At 42.0% G+C, this 12,385-nt stretch overlaps 1 pseudogene; it reads right to left on the bottom strand.

The window, feature by feature from the left end:
* Positions 1-2,613: 2,613 nt before the first annotated feature.
* LOC114116162 (mitochondrial import receptor subunit TOM5 homolog) lies at positions 2,614-12,181 on the bottom strand (annotated as a pseudogene).
* Between the last annotated feature and the right edge of the window lie 204 nt (positions 12,182-12,385).

Genomic DNA, 12,385 nt, shown 5'->3' with positions numbered 1-12,385 from the left:
TTGTCTTTTTCTTTCTGCCTACTTTGCTCTGGATAGCAGGCTCTAGGTTCCTCCAGCTCATTAGAACAGACTCAAATGCCTTCCTTCTTAGAGCTGAGTAACATTCCCCTGTGTATATGCACCACAACTTCCTTATCCATTCATCTGGCAATGGACATCTAGGTTGCTTCCATGTCCTGGCTGTTTTACATGGTGAGCAGCAACAGTTCTTATTCTGGATAAAAGTTTAGATTAGGCAAGGAAAAAAAAAAGGTTTTATTTGGGGACTTTCTTACCTTCCTCTTCTGAGTCTTGGGTTCCTTTCTCCTTTAACTAATACTGCCTCCCTTTGACTCTTTTCCCTAGAAATCCTTTCCATACATGTATTCATTCATCCAGCAGACGTATTGAGCACCTTCTATGCCATGTGTCAGGAATACAAAAATGAAGAAGAGATAGTCTTTGGTCTCTAGGATGGTCTAATGAAGTGAGAAGATTATGACAATAAGGGGGAAAAAGCCGCAAGAGAGAAATCTTTGCCAAAGGTATTACATCCTTGAGTGGTTAGAGTACCAATATGTGGATAACAGCTGAAGGTAGTAATTAATTTTCCTATAGGAACTTCCAATTTGCCACAGCATAAGAGCTTAGGATATCACTCAGCTCTGGCGTGTTTACCCTACTAGCTTCAGAAAAGATAGGAAGGGAAATAGCATATTTTAAGTCCCTCTTGTCTCACCGTTCTCGCATACATTATCCTCAGGGTTCACAGAAGTGGCCTGCTAAACGTCTACAGTGTGCAGGAGCGCTGAGGCTTGAGCTCAAGTCTGCTTGAAATTGGAGTCCAAGCTCTTTCTGTTTCATCACACTGCCTACCGGAAGAACTCTCTATAGCATCTCAGATGCTGTAATAGGTGAGGGGGCGGTGTTTTGGGCAGGGAGCCCTCCAGCTTCTGCTTTGTCATCCAGGCAGGCAAATGCTTGTGAGACCGGCCCTTTGTAGTGACAGCTGAACTGTCCTGCCCTTGTCTGCTGAGAAAGCAAACCAGAGGACCGGCAGGCAGAGTGGATGCGCTCAGCGGGTCTGGCTCCGGAGAGACTGATGGTTCAATGGGGGCTATTGAAACCGCGTCAGGTCCAATGCCTTCCGCTGTGGTTCTCAGCTTCATCCTCCCGTCGCAGTTCTCAGTAGGGCCACCCTTCCCAGAAGGCCTCCAACAGCTCTTTCCGGGCAGGGGACGTGCCTTGAATTATTAATAACTTTGTAACTCCTTCTGTACTGGACATACGATTCAAGACTTCTTCAAAAACCTTTTTGGCAAACTCTGGACACAATATTCTTCCAGGGGTGTTGCCTGGCTGTATTAAAGAGTTGAAGATTGATATTTCGTGACTAAGACAGATTTTCTTGTGAACTCCACCCTTAATGCACTGTTGACTCGGACAGGAAGCGCTGTTGTGATCACAAAGAAATACATGATTCATGGGAAAGGCTGCCTTGATTCCTCAGCTGCTGCTGCGTCTGCAGTCATGTGCTTTGAGATGCTTGAACATTCGGGGAGTTTCCAATCTTGTTTTGATTTCTTTTCCATGAACCTCCCTATTATCCAGACCCTCCTCCCTGAAAATGGCACGTTTTCCACGTCGTTAAAAGCAAAACAAATGATAACAGGACACCGAATCACAAAACCAGGAATTCTTAACCAGCCCGCGGTGATCATTTAAAGATCAAACAAGCACATCCCCTTCAACTCCTTTGACATTTTGCTGCTCAAGGCCAGCAGCGTAAACTCCAGAAGTTTCCTTTGGCAGGCAGACACTGAAGATACATTTTCCATCCCTTACAGAAAGAAAAAAGAAACACTATTTTCCTTTGCTTTCTCGGAGTCTCTGGGGTTATTCTTTCTGTTTCCAGGAGTGACTGGTACAGATCTTGATGCCTGCCTGTTTCCTGGGTCTGGCCCAGGCTTCCAGCTCATGTCTCAAACTGGCTTAGCCAGTGTCCCCTGTTTATGGGCTGTGAACACAGTGATTTGAAGAATGTGATTCAAATTCTCCTTTTTCCAAATACTGTTCTGCCCTTCCATCTGCTCCCAAACCTGAACCACAGAATTGCTTTTCTTGTTAGTGAGGCAGATGGGGGCAGAATGCCACCCTGGAGGCAGGAGAGCCTTCGTTAACACGCATGATTCTGTCAGGTCAACTGACCGGCAGGTGGGTAAATACAGAAAGTCACATCCCAAGGTGTAAGGACAATGGACAGACAGGAAAAACTTCAGATGACTGTACGCACCTGAAACAACCAAAGCAAAGGAAGGCTTCCCTAGTAGCTCAGCTGGTAAAGGATCAGTGTGCAATGAATCAAACTGGGAGACCCCGGTTTGATTCCTGGGTCAGGAAGATCCCCTGGAGAAGGGGTAGGCTACCCACTCCAGTATTCTTTGGCTTCCCCAGTGGCTCAGACAATAAAGACTCCATCTGCAATGTGGGAGACCTGGGTTCGATCCCTGGGATGGGAAGATTCCCTGGAGGAGGGCATGGCAACCAGTATTCTTCCCTGGAGAATTCCATGGACGGAGGAGCCTGGTGGGCTTCAGTCCATGGGGTCTCAAAGAGTCAGACAAACTGAAGTGACTAAGCACAGCAGAGCACAGAGGAAGGCGCCCAGAAGAAGAGGGAGATGGTGGGAGCCGAGAGCTTGAAGCTTTCCATTTTGCCTTGACCTGACCTCTCCTGCTTAGGGGATAAACCAGAGTGTCTGGCCCTGTAGACAGAAATGAGAAGAGTTAGAAAGGAGAAATACAGCATTAGCATCCATAGGGCAGTGTCAGAAACAGTTTCACTTAAAATGTTAAGAGAAGATGGTAAATCTGTGTTGATACAAAGTAAATATCCACAAACAAACGATCCTTTCAATAATGTAGCTCAACTGTTTGTTTTCAGATATAAAGTCTCTTTAGAAACTGACAAGTCTCAAAGCGAGGCAAAGATATTTTTAAGAGTGGCTTTTGATGGTCTGATAGAGGTTGAGAAACTTCAGCAGTCATATAGCTGGTTGGGCTTCCCAGGTGGTGCTTGTAGTAAAAAATACACCTGCCAATGCTGGAGGCATAAGTGATGTGGGTTTGATCTCTGGGTTGGGAAGATCTCCTGGAGAAGGAAATGGCAACCCACTCCAGTGTTCTTGCCTGGAGGATCCCATGGACAGAAGGGCCTGGCGGGGTGTAGTCCCTGGGGTCGCAAAGAGTCAGACACATGTGAGCTTCTGAGCCCACACAGCTGTTTAGTGACAGAGCTATGACCCGAACATGTAGGCGCTGACCTCAGTCCTCACCCACCGTGCCGTTCTACCGCCTATGTCTAAGTGAGACTCTGGGGAAAAGCCTAGCGCAGATCTCTTCTTTCCTCTTCTCCTGGGGTGAAAAAAAAACATAGTGACCTAGGATGAAAATAAAAGACTGTGAGAATATGCAGTGTTGTTTAGTCTCTAAGCCATGTCTGACTCTTTGCAACCTTGTGGCTTTGCAACCCACCAGGCTCCTCTGTCCATGGAATTCTCCAGGCAAGAGTACTGGAGTGGGTTGCCATTTCCTTCTCCTGGAGAACTTCCTGACCCAGAGACCAAACTCATGTCCCTGCATTGGCTGGTGGATTCTTTACTGCTGAGCCACCAGAAAAGTCCATATGACAATATCTGTTGTTCACTTACTCAGTCATGTCCAACTCTTTGCAACCCCATGGACTGCAGCACAACAGACTTCCCTGTCCTTCACTATCTCCTGGAGTTTGCTCAAACTCATGCCCATTGAGTCAGTGATGCCATCTAACCATCTCATCCTCTGTCAGCCCCTTCTCCTCCTGCCTTTAATCTTTCCCAGCATCAGGGTCTTTTCCAGTGAGTCAGCTCTTTGCATCAGGTGGCCAAAATACTGGAGCTTCAGCTTCAGCATCAGTCCTTTCAATTATTCAGGACTGATTTCCTTCAGGATTGACTGATTTGATCTCCTTGCCGTCCAAGGGACTTCCAAGAGTGTGTTTAGACATTAATCCCCTGTGAAATAGAGATGGGCTTTGGGGGGAGGAATTGATTTCGTCAGATTAATTCTCTTTTAATCATCAAGGAAAAATAAGAAAGAAAAACCAGTTCTGCAAATTCTGCAAATTTTATCTGCTCTCACCTTGAGACATGAGGTCTCAAGGTTGAAAATTCCAAGTTGGGGTCAAACAGGACAGTTTCCTGCTTTTCTGCTCTCTGAGCTGACCAACCTGGCACCTGCTACCAAAGACTCCCGTTTGCAATTTGAAAGGGAGACATTCCCTTCAAACCACAGGAAGAGGTAGGACCCACTTGTCTCTTTGGGGATTTATTGATAAAGAACCTCCTGTAGTTTTTACATTAAGACTAGATCTCTTGTAATATACAATAGCTTATTAACCAAAACTTTGAGTTATGGCTTGTTGGGTTTTGAGTGGAATTTCAGGTATCTCTGAGGCTGTCATGGGGGCAGACCAGCTCATGCTCTGGTAACAATCAACCCCTGAATCTCAGTGGCTGAAAACAGCAAAGGTTTCTTTCTCACCCATGTTTCATGTTCTAGTAGGTTGGCGGAGGGACTTTGCTTCCAGTGGTCCTTTAAATATTCACGCTGATGGAGAAGGTCACTGTGACAGGGGGGGCGGGCGGGCGAAGGGTAAAGAGAGAACGCAGGAAATCTCACACTGAAAGTCAAGTGCTCTAGAAAAGTGACATTGCTCATAGTCCACTGGCCAGATCAGTGGTGTGGCTCCACCCTTGCCGAGAACAGAAAGTCCAGTCCTGCCCTGTGCCCAGAAGGCAGAGAACTGGAAATACTGGTAAATAGCGCCAATGACTATCACACTCCACAGATAAACAGATGCGACCCTGGTAAATCACATCTGTTTTCCTAGTGATGTTGAGGATACAACTATCTGAAAAATGAACTATTCCAAGATGCTTGTTCATAGCTATAGGAACTAAATGAGAAGTGTGGTTCAAGGTTGGGAGAAAAACGGAATTTTAACATAGCTGTTACATGTTGGTCATGAGCTTAGGGGAAAGGAAGCTCTTTATAAATCAGGAAGTAAAGTAGTAAGCCATATTTTTTGTTTGTTTGTTTGTTTTGTGTGTAGAACATACGGTAGTATATTAGGGAGATTCTAGAGTAGTGATGGCAACTAGATTTTTCTTCTATAAATATTTCAATTTATTGGTTATGGCACCTGAAAATAGCAGACTCGAAACTTCTTTGATTTCTTACTTCTATTGGTAAAACATATAACTTACTTACTTTCACATCCCTATAGGCTTCCCAGGCGGTGCAGTTGGAAAGAATCTGCCTGTCAATGCAGGAGACTCAAGAGACATGGGTTCAATCCCTGAGTCAGGAAGATCCCCTGGAGTAAGAAATGGCAATATATATTTAATTATTCCGTGGTTACTCAGATGGTAAAGAATCTGCCTGCAATGCAGAGGGGTTTGATTCTTGGGTTGGGAAGAGCTCTGGGAGAGGGGAATGGCAACCCACTCCAATATTCTTGCCTGGAGAATTCCATGGACAGAGGACCCTGGTGGGCAAAGAATCAGACACAACTGAGCAACTAAACACATACACTACCTATTGCATAAACTGAAAATCATTTGCAAAATAGAAATTAAAACTAGAAATAAGCAATCTGATATTTTCTTCCTCCCCCATTAAAAACCACCTTGTCTGTCCACTTTGGACACACCAGTTCTTTAGCACTTGTTGAACTGGATTCTCAGGTCAGATTAAGGCTCAGTTCTTACTGAGTAGGAATATCTGTCAAGCAAAGGGAGAACGCTCTATGCTCTAGATCGTTGGCATCGCTGATTAGAGTTAGGATTTTCTTGCAAGAGTTGGTTACTCTACATTCATTTTTGTGTCTTTCCTATTATCACAAGACACCCCACCCCAGCTCTCCATTTTTAGATCATGCTAAATTACACCCCATGACAACTCTTCCTTGACCCTTTCAAGCTGGTTTTTCCTAAGCTGGATCAAGTGGATAAGTGCGCAGAGGAATCTACAAGCATCTGAAAGCTCACAACTGCAAGCAGTTAGAGAATGGTTAGCAAATTGGATCCAGAAACTATAAATAGTCTCTGTAAGATTTCATACAGTGTTTCTACGATATGAAAGATGCCTGAACTTTTTGTAGAAAATGTACTTTGACTCATCTACAACATTTCCTATAAAAACTAATTATAAGCTTAGGAATCATGAATTTGAAGGACAGAAGCTACTAGGTTTTTTTTGCATAATAGTTAATATCATTCAGAAAATGACTGGAGAACTTTCCGGTTGGAACTACCCAAGATTTATCTATCTTTATCATAGAAAGTGAGTTTAGAAGCACTGAGTTTTCAGGGACCTTGAAAGATTGAGGAGAGAATTTGGATCTAGAAGATGGACTTCTAGATCATTGTGACTAGTGATAATGCATTTTCTTTCCTTCTTTTACTTACGGAACTCAAGTGGGAAGATCAGGTACTCTGGTATTTAGATGTTGATGCATTGTAATAGCCCAGGAATTTTGTTCAAAATACAAAATAAATATATCATCTTTCCTAACAACTGGTATTGCAATGGAAGTGTCTATTTATGTTTTAATTTGTTTGTTTTGGAAAGAGGGTTTTAATATACTGTGCAAAATAATATTGAGTCCCTTCAAATCTGGTCATGGTTTGTAGGAATTATCTAAATCAGAAATTTCTGAGAAGTCAGGGGAACAGATTCTGTGTGACAAGTGGAATTGTTTAAGAGTTTAAAGAAGTGGGAGGAAGTAAAGGTGGTAACTTTCAAAGAGATCTACAAGGCTACAACAATTAATGAAGACTTTGTATATTGTATATAAACAATACATGAATTATATATAATTATTTATGTATAAAATTAATATGTATTTATATTTTGTGTATGTTTAACAGCCCAGCTTACACAAGTAGACTGTTTCCATGGGGGATGTGATATATAAACGCAATTTATTTCTTGTTCCACTGAACTTGTGGCTTCTAATCCTAATATAGTTCTTTATCAAGCACTTTGGAAAGACAAACATTTTTTTCATGTATCAAAAATGCTTAACTGATGATTGACATAGCATCTTTCCAACAGATGGTGCTATCTTACTGCCAACTATTCCAGGACAAACCCTTCAGATAAATAAAATAAATCCCTTTCTCCACTTATCAACCACTGGTTCAGGTACATTTGCCCCATGAGCCAATCCAGTATCATAATACCTTCAGAAAAAAGTCTCTAAAAAACTCTCTAATAATACATGTGTTTAATTTCTCAGTAATTTTCCTGTACGAGCCTCTTCTCTTTGTTGAAAGCCAGGCATATAATGGGTGCACAACTTAGTCCTGTTGACTTGGCTGTCAGTAGATTAAAGCAAGGTATTTATTAACACAGCTGGATGGTGTTGACCTATTAATAAAATGCTTCCTTGGTGGCTCAGTGGTAAAGAATCCGCCTGCCAATGGAGGAGACACAGGTTCAATCCCTGGGTTGGGAAGATCCCCTAGAGGAGGAAAGGGCAACCCACTTCAGTATTCTTGCCTGGAGAATTCCATGGACAGAGGAGCCTGGTGGGCTACAGGCCATGGGGTCACAAAGAGTCTGATGTGATTTAGTGACTAAACAACAATAACAACAATTAATAAAATACCAAAAGGATCTTGAATAGCTCTTCTATGTGCATCTCTGAATACTTAAAAAGATAACGTTATTGTGTGAAACTTTCTAAGAAACAGAGGCCATATGGTGACTTCTCTAAGTCTTTTTAAGCTTCATGGTTTCTTGACATGATTTTTGAGTTCTATGAAGTCAGTTAAGGATGTTGGATGCAACATATAAATACAGATCTGGCTAACATGTTGGTCATTTGCATCTCCTTGGCCAAGTTTCTCTTAAATATTCCCACATTTAATGGAATGGCTTGAAAAGTAAATATAGGTATAACAATTGAGCTATATTAAGTATTTAATAAAGTATGTCTTTATAAAGAAATTTTAGTTTAATCTCTCATTACCCTTATTAATGCTTTAACTTATAAAAATTTCAGACATACTTAAAAGTAGAAGGAATAGCATAATGAAACACCATTACCCATCATCTACCTTATTTTAACTGTATGTCCCTACCTCTAATCCTGTGTTGGTTATTTTTCTTACAGTATTCAGTTCAGTTCAGTCGCTCAGTCGTGTCCGACTCTTTGTGATCCCATGAATCGCAGCACGCCAGGCCTCCCTGTCCATCACCATCTCCCGGAGTTCACTCAGACCCACGTCCATCGAGTCTGTGATGCCATCCAGCCATCTCATCCTCGGTCGTCCCCTTCTTCTCCTGCCCCCAATCCCTCCCAGCATCAGAGTCTTTTCCAATGAGTCAACTCTTCGCATGAGGTGGCCAAAGTACTGGAGCTTCAGTTTTATCATCATTCCTTCCAAAGAAATCCCAGGGTTGATCTCCTTCAGAATGGACTGGTTGGATCTCCTTGCAGTCCAAGCAACTCTCAAGAGTCTTCTCCAACACCACAGTTCAAAAGCATCAATTCTTCGGTGCTCAGCCTTCTTCAGTATTATTGTATTATTCTTCTTACAGTATTATTGAGGTATAAAGTCACCCACTGTAAGCAAATGTGCACTTACACTGAATGGTAATATAGTGTTTTTTCAGTTGAGGTATTAGCTGATGCACAATATTATATAAGGGTTTCAGGTATATAATAATACTGAGTCATAGTTTTTAAAGTTATATTTCATTTATGGTTATCATACAATATTGGCTATGATCCCTGTGCTGTATATAATACATCCTTGTGGCTTGTTTATTTTATGCATAGTGTTTGTGCCTCTGAATCCCCATCCCTGTGTTGTCCCTCACCCTTCTCTTGCCCTGCTGATAACCATTGGTTTGTTCTCTATATCTCTGAGTCTATTTCTTTTTTGTTATATTCATTAGATTTTTTTTTAAGATTCCACATATAACTGATATCATGTAGTGTTTGTCTTTCTCCATCTGATTACACTTAACACCCTCCAAGTCCATCCATGTTGCAAATGGCAAAATTTCATTCTTTCTTAGGGCTGAATAGTATTCCAGTACATCTATATCTATATATCAAATCTTTATCCATTCACCTGCTGGTGGACACTTAGGTGGCTTCCATTTCTTGGCTATTGTAAATAGTGCTGCCATACACACTGGGGCGCATGTATCTTTTAGAATTCATGTTTCCATTTTCTCTGGATATATAACCTGGAGTGGAATTGCTGGATCATATGGTAATTCACTTCATGGGAAATAGATGGGGAAACAGTGGAAACAGTGTCAGACTTTATTTTTTGGAGCTCCAAAATCACTGCAGATGGTGATTGCAGCCATGAAATTAAAAGACGCTTACTCCTTGGAGGGAAAGTTATGACCAACACAGATAGCATATTGAAAAGCCAGAGACATTACTTTGCCGACTAAGGTCCGTCTAGTCAAGGCTATGGTTTTTCCAGTGGTCGTTTATGGATGTGAGAGTTGGACTGTGAAGAAAGCTGAGCGCCAAAGAATTGATGCTTTTGAACTATGGTGTTGGAGAAGACTCTTGAGAGTCCCTTGGGCTGCAAGGAGATCCAACCAGTCCATTCTAAAGGAGATCAGTCCTGGGTGTTCTTTGGAAGGACTGATGGTAAAGCTGAAACTCCAATACTTTGGCCACCTCATGCAAAGAGTTGACTCAAATTGGAAAAGATTCTGATGCTGGGAGGGATTGAGGGCAGGAGGAGAAGGGGACTACCGAGGATGAGATGGCTGGATGGCATCACTGACTCGATGGATGTGAGTTTGGGTGAACTCTGGGAGTTGGTGATGGACAGGGAGGTCTGGCATGCTGCGATTCATGGGGTTGCAGAGAGTCGGACACGACTGAGTGACTGAAATGAACTGAACTGAACTGAACTGATGGTAATTTTACTTTCAGTTTTTTGAGGAATCACCATACTGTTTTCCGCAGTGACTATACCAATTTACATTCTTACCAACAGTATATAAGGGTTCCTTTTCTCCACATCCTCTCTAACATTTGTTATTTGTGGTCTTTTTGATGATAGTCATTCTGACAAATGTGAAGTGATAACTCATTTGATTTTAATTTCTTTGATGATTAGTGATGTGAAGCATCTTTCCATGTGCCTGCTGGAAATTTAATATATCCATACAATGAAAGGCAATTCAGTAATAAAAAGGAATAAACTACTGTTACCTGGTATAGGGGGACTTCCTTGATGACTCAGTGGTAAAAAATTTCGACTGCCAATGCAGGAAACTTGGGTTTGATCCCTGGCTCGGGAAGGTCCCCTGGAGAAGGAAATGGCAATCCACTTCAGTATTCTTATCTGGGAAATCCCATGGACAGAGGAGCCTGGCGGGCTACAGTCCATGGGGTAACAAAGAGCCGGACATGACTTAGTGACTAGAAAACAACACATATAGCACTGAGGAACATTATATCAAAAAACGTTATGCTAAGTTAAAAAGGTAAGATGCCAAAGGCTATGTATTGCATGATTCCACTTATATAAAATGTTCAAAAGAGGAGAATCTATAGGTTTGACAATTAGCGGTTACCTGAGACTGGGTGTGGGAGTGGGGTTTGACTGTCAACAGGCACCAGGGAACTTGTTAGGGTGATGGAAATGTTCTAAAACTAGATTGTAGTGATGATTTCACAACCTAATACATTCACTTAAAACTATTGTATTACAGCACAACGTGCTTATTTGCTTTCCATGGGTGGCTTTTATGGAGGTTAGAAGTCTAAGATCAAGGTGTTCGCAGAGTTGGCTTGTAGACATCCATCTTCTCCCTGTCTCCACATAATTTTTCCTCTCTACATGTATTCTAAGCTCTTCTAATAAGTAGTCATTCAGAATAAGGGTCCACCCTTTTGTTGTTGTTCAATAGCTAACTTGTGTCCAACTCTTTGTCACCCTATGGACTGCAACATGCCAGGCTTCTCTGTCCTTCACTGTCTCCCTGAGTTTGTTCAAACTCATGTCCCTTGGGTCAGTGATGCCATTCAACCATCTCATCCTCTGTCACCCGCTTCTCCTCCTGCCCTCAGTCTTTCCCAGCATCAGGGTCTTTTCCAACAAGTTGGCTCTTCGCATCAGGTGGCCAAAGTATTGGAGCTTCAGCTTCTAGCATCAGTCCTTCCAGTGAATATTCAGAGTTGATTTCATTTGGATTGGCTGGTTGATCTCCTTGCTGTCCAAGGGACTATCAGGAATCTTCTCCAGCACTACTCATTTTAACTTAATTATCTCTTGAAAGGCCCTGTCTCCAAATATAGTCACATTCTGAGGTATTTGTGGTTAGGATTTCAGCTTATAAAAAAATTTTTTTTCCAGTCCAAAACAAGACAAACTCAATTTACTGCAGTTTGTAATAATCACAAGATTATAGTAGTCTCACCAGTGATGGTTGGTTTGCAGCAAAAAGTGGGTTAAGAAAAACAAAAGCCCTATTTTTCTTAGTTGGTACATTTATTAAAAATATAGACAAATGATTTTGTGCTTAAATGACATGGTTGGGCACTGGCTGCCATAAAACATAACTAATGGAAAGGAACTCTTCAACAAATATACTCCAGACAGAAGTGAAAAAGCACACAGAAGTGACTCACAAGACAGTGCCATTGCAGATATCATTCCGTTATGATTAATACTTGCTAGAAAATGGAGTTTGACATCATGTATGATTGCACCAGCTTCCACAGAGGCTGAATATCACAGCCATGATGGAGTACCTTGACCATAAAATGACTCTTGACACTTCCCAAATTGTTTTATCTTTTAGTTGTAAAGTTCAATTACCAGAGCCAAACTTGTTCTTAACAAATAGAAGTTTTATATCCGTTCAAATAGTCTCTTACCTCCTTCTGGGCCCATTCATTCACAGATAGGAGCAGAGACTGTAGCCAGGCTCTTTGCATCATGCATTTACCCGTGATGCCCACTCTTCACACGCTGTCCAATAACAGGAGTGACTTGCAGCAGGGCCACACAGGTGAGGAATTTGCATCTGGACGAGATCACATCCTTGTGCATCTTTCATTTCATCTCCTCGGGGTCCAGCTTGGGTGAAAGGCCCTCCGTCCGGAACATCCCAGTTCTGCCACACGGCTTCCAGCAGACCCCCTCTATTCTTCTCAGTGGCCTCCTCAGCATGTGAATTTTGGAAGGACATAATTCAGTCCATAACAATGATTGGAAAGGAAGAAACACAACTCCTGTTATCCATGGTGGCATGATTATTTACACAGCAGATAAAGGCTCTATGGTTAAACTATTAGAATTAATGCATGAATT

Source organism: Ovis aries, chromosome 8, assembly GCF_016772045.2.
Source record: "Ovis aries strain OAR_USU_Benz2616 breed Rambouillet chromosome 8, ARS-UI_Ramb_v3.0, whole genome shotgun sequence".
Classification (NCBI taxonomy): domain Eukaryota; kingdom Metazoa; phylum Chordata; class Mammalia; order Artiodactyla; family Bovidae; genus Ovis; species Ovis aries.
This window is presented reverse-complemented; position numbering and strand designations above follow the sequence as displayed.